The sequence below is a fragment of the Otolemur garnettii genome, unplaced genomic scaffold (assembly GCF_000181295.1).
Source record: "Otolemur garnettii isolate 467f Iridium unplaced genomic scaffold, OtoGar3 scaffold00101, whole genome shotgun sequence".
Classification (NCBI taxonomy): Eukaryota; Metazoa; Chordata; class Mammalia; order Primates; family Galagidae; genus Otolemur; species Otolemur garnettii.
This window is the reverse complement of record NW_003852496.1, coordinates 6,652,897-6,657,818: the sequence shown is the minus strand read 5'-3', so window position 1 is coordinate 6,657,818 and position 4,922 is coordinate 6,652,897. Positions and strand designations below refer to the sequence as shown.

General features: G+C 41.9%; 1 protein-coding gene across 1 annotated transcript in view; it reads left to right on the top strand.

The window, feature by feature from the left end:
• The window catches only part of PPARG (peroxisome proliferator activated receptor gamma), a 140,022-nt gene that overhangs the window by 21,849 nt on the left and 113,251 nt on the right, over positions 1–4,922 (top strand). Inside the window, exon 2 of the mRNA XM_023516961.1 lies at positions 1,155–1,228. The gene's annotated coding sequence lies outside the window, so the exon portion shown is untranslated. The remainder of the gene's footprint in view (positions 1–1,154; positions 1,229–4,922) is intronic.

Here is a 4,922-nt window from a genome sequence, read left to right as displayed (position 1 = left end):
CTACCCAGTGTGACAGCTTAAGGCTCTATCTAGAAAAGAAAATGTTTATGTAAATTGCTACAGTGCAGCACTCATGCAGGCATAAAACACTGACAAATTAGCTTTTTTCTATAGAAGAAAGCAAGATTTTTGGGAAAAATGTTTTTTTTCCCATCTGAAAACAAAATTGTTTGTTTTACTATTCAGTCTGCTACTCACTAGTTTGCTGTACTATTAAGTTTACTACTGAGTCTTCATGAAAAGGCTTTTGATTTCCAAATGAAAGTACTAAACAGTGCCAGAGAAAACAGAGAAATAAACAAGCAAAATACATTGCCGGTATAGTCTCTGTTCTCTTCTGTTAGAGTCAACAAAATGGGAAAACATTTTCTCTCCTCCGTCTGTTATTTTTATGCCGTGCATCAAGTAATAGTTCTTGTAAATTCCAAGTTGAAAGGTACAGAAGTCAAAGAGAGGAAACGCAGAGTTTTGTGTAGGTTAGACGTGCAGAATGTTGGGTCTGGGTGTTGGAAGTGTCCGGGCTCTGAGGACTTTGGCACTCGGTGCTGTTTTGTCTTCATGGATAAAACTGCTGTTCTGGAACCCTGAGCCCTTCAGAGGAGACGAGATGGAAATGCTGAGACCCTGCCTTCCGAGTCTGCTGCGTCTGCCTTGCCCGCGGGTTGCCACCTTACTCTACCTTAGGCTTAACCTAGCATGAGGTTATATTTTATAACGTCTCATTTTTGCAATGCATCACTTTTGTCAAACATGTTTTCACGGTTCTGAATCCTTTTACGACCTAACCTCACTCAGGTCTGCACAGTAACGTGGGTATCATCATCACTAATTTGATACAAAAGGTGGAAAGGGCCTTAACTCATATTCTCGACTGAACTAGGATAGTAGGTGACGTGAATCTCACACGTGCCTCTCGTATGAAATAATTTTTAAAAGATTTCCCAGCGCGGTGTGATTTATGATGAGTCATTTGTGGTCTGTTGGTTACTTCTGGGGAGCACAGAGCATGGTAAGCTCCAGGAAAGCAAACGTCCAGAATAAAGTCCAACAGAGAACATCAATTCCCTGTGTGCGTACATCTTGGCAGCCGAGGTTATGTAAGAATCACGAATCAGTGTGGATATTGAAAGTCTTGTTTCTTTTTAATTGCTCAGATTCGAAAGAAGCCAGCTCTGAACGAGAGAGTGACAGCGAGAAGGCCCTTTTCTCAAGGAGTCGCCGCTGAACGGTAGGTGAACTCGGAATTTATTATGCTACATGTGTGTGTAAAAGTATCCCTGTAAAATGACAAGTCCATTCTTCATAGCACTCTACTGTGAAATGTCTTAGAGAGCTTTTGTTTTTGAATGCACTAGTACTTTCTGCTGCATAATTTACCCATCCGTTGGAGTCCACTGTAACGTATTTGTCTAAGACGAAGTGAACATGGGAAGCTGACCTCCTTGACAAATCACTCAAATCCTTCAAACAAATCCCTAATATGTTGTTTACACCCTTCGTATGTTTTTTACCTAAGTAATAATTACAAGTACATTGTTTTAGGGTCTTGTGATGCTTATAATGAAATGGATATAAAAATTAAGCTCTCTTGCCTGGTCCCCCACTTTCCCCCCACCCCCCTGCCCGCCCCCGGCCCTGTAGTCATAGGAGAAAGTAGTTGTGAATATCCAGCTATGCTCCGCCCTAGGAGGAAGACTTGCTGAGTTACAGCTACGACTCTGCTCTGCGTTGAAGCTGCTTCCTCCCTGGGACTGACTGGATTGGGATAGGATTTTAGGGGCTCCAGGAAAAGTTCTGGGAACTACCACTAAAAATTTATCCTTTGAGGCCTGATCCTACAATTCTAAGGCCATTCCTTGTCCCCAGCTGCATGTGGAAAGGAAAAGAGACTGTTTTTTTTGTTTGTTTTTTTTTTTGAGACAGAGCCTCAAGCTGTCCCCCTGGGTAGAGTGCCGTGGCATTACAGCTCACAGCAACCTCCAACTCCTGGGCTCAAGCGAGTCTCCTGCCTCCGCCTCCCAAGTAGCTGGGACCACAGGCGCCCGCCACAACCCCCGGCTATTTTTTGGTTGCAGCCGTCATTGCTGTTTGGCGGGTCCAGGCTGGGGATTCGAACCCGCCACCTTAGGTGTACGTGGCTGGCGCCTTAGCCGGTTGAGCCATAGGCGCCGAGCCAAGAGACTGTTTTTAATGCACTTTTTATGTGGTTTTAGGAGTGTTGACTTTAGTAAATTGTAAAAGTCACAGGCCAGGTTCATTTTCCTTGACATGGGCTAGGCACAGTGATTCCCCAGAAGCAGACTCGGTCGTTGTTTCCACATACAGGATGAGCATACCAAATCTGAAAATCTGAATTTCAAAATGCTCTAAAATCTGAAACTTTTTGAATACAGACATGACCCTCAAAGAAAATGCTGAATGGAGCATTTTCGACTTTGAATTTTTGGATCTGAGATGTTCCAACAGTGAATATACTGTGTATGTTCCTAAACAGAAAAAGATTCTGAAATCTGAAGCACTTTTGGCCCCAAACATTTTGGATGAAGGATATTCATCTTGTACCATTTTTCCTTAAAGCAGCGGTTTGCAACCTGTGGGTCATGACCCCTTTTTAACAATGAAAATACACTGCAGCATTAGGAATGTTGATAACCACTGCCTTCAAGGAAACCAGAGCCCTTTGGAGAAGGGATTGAGTCCAAGGTTAGGGCAAGGAAAATACAAGATGAGCCTGAAGGAGCTTGTGGTGCCAGAAAGCAAGGATGTTCTCAAAAAGGAGCTGACCAGAAAGAGCACCCAGGGGCCACAGATGAAAGTTTGAGCAATAAAGTAACTATATTATTGGATTGCAACCTCCCAAAGAAAATGTATACACACAAATCCAAACTGACCTAAGTCACTGAATAAATAAATCATTGGGCCAGAAGGAGAACTCTTCTCTGCAGAAGACTTTAAATTAATAAACGTTTCACCACTGGGTGAAAGTTTAAGGAGAAACAAGATATTTGCTGTATTTCCCCCCCCACCAAATATTTATTAATTACAAAGGGGAAAAAATAGTAACTTTACCAGTAGGGGAATTGTGGACGCCAGAATGGCAGTGAGACATACGGGCTCATCTACCCCTGGAGGACATCCTAAAAAGCAAACACTGTACCTTTGGTATTCTTCATCTAAACCCATAACCTCAGTTGAACCATGACAAAGTTTACAAACCTTAATAGAGAGACGTTCCTCAAAATACCTGACCAGTCCTCATCAACAGTATCAGGGGTATAAGGACAGACTTTACTGAGGAACTGCCACCGATTTGGAGGAGAATGTCTCCTGACAGCTAAATGCAATGTGGGATCCTGGATTGGATTCCAGAAACTGAAAGAGAACATTAGTGGGAAAACTGATGAAATCCAGGTAGTTTATAGTATTGTACCATTGTCTCTTTATTAGGTGATTGTTTGTTTTTATTATTATTTTATTATTTTTAATCGACAAATAATCGTACACATTATGGGGTACAGTGTGGTATTGACAGATATTATGTGTAATTATCAAATCAGGATAATTAGCATATCCATCCTCACAAACATTTATCATTATTTTTGTGCGTTGGGACCTTTGAAATCTTTCCTTTTACCTATTTGAAAATACACAGTAGATGTTAATTATATTCATCCTATAGTGCTGTGGAACGCTGGAACTGATTCCTCTGATCTAGCTGTAATTTTATATCTGGTAACCAACCTTTGGCTATCCATATACTCCCCCAACCACCACTGTTACCAGCATCTAGTAACCATGATTTTATTCTCTTTTTTTTTTTCTTTTGAGACAGAGTCTCACTTTTAGTTGCCCCGGGATAGAGCGCTGTGGTATCACAGCTCACAGCAACCTCAAACTTCTGGGCTCAAGCGATCCTCTGGCCTCAGCCTCCCAAGTAGTGGGGACTACAGGTGCCCGCCACAACGCCTGGCTGGTTTTTCTGTTTTTAGTAGAGAGGGGTCTTGCTTTTGCTCAGGTTAGTTCTTGAACTCCTGAGCTCAGGGGATCCACCTGCCTCGGCCTCCCAGAGGGCTAGGTTACAGGAGTGAGCCACTGGCCTGCCTTTCTACTTTCAGGAGATCAGCTTTTTAGACTTTCACATATGAGTGAGAACACGAGGTACTTGTCTGTGCCTGGCGACTTATTCCTTGTTATATGTTCTCCATAGTCATACGTGCTGCCGGGAATTTCATTTGTTTTTGTGGCTGAATAATGTTCCATTGTGCACATTCCCTTGTCCATTCATCTGGACACTTAGGTTTACTCCATCTCTTGGCTTCAGTTACTAGTTTGGGTCATTGTCCTGTGGCTGTAATATGTTAACTGGAGGAGCAGCTGGGTGAAGAGCACACGTGAACCTTTCCTACTATCTTTGCAACATTTTGGTAAGCCTCAGATCATTTCAAGATAAAAAAAAGTTTCAAAAATCACCTTGAAGTCACTAGGTTCTCTTAATTTACAGAGTAAGTTTTGTTCATTTCCAAATCTTGGAACAGAGCAAGGCAGAGCATTCTTTTCAGAAGGGCTGTTGATTGAGCTATGTTTTTAAATCCTTCTCAAACACGCTCCCATCCCCACCTCTGCAAGTTTGCTCTCTCTCTCTCCTTAATCTATTTACTGCTCCAGCTAGTTACTTTCCTCTAGAAAACCTCAGCTTGGCAAAAATTCAGCAAAGTTCTGTCTCTTTGGTATCTACCTCTTAGCAAGGGTTTTTATTTGGTGGTAATCCGGGTCTGAGTTGAAGGTTCAAACCAGAACTAGGAAAGTCTTTCAGTCTCATTAATAATCTCTTAGTCCATCAATCTTCATCACCCAGGACATGATTTGAATTTAGAATCAGTAATGTTATATTTATTTATTTATTTATTTATTTTTTGAGACAG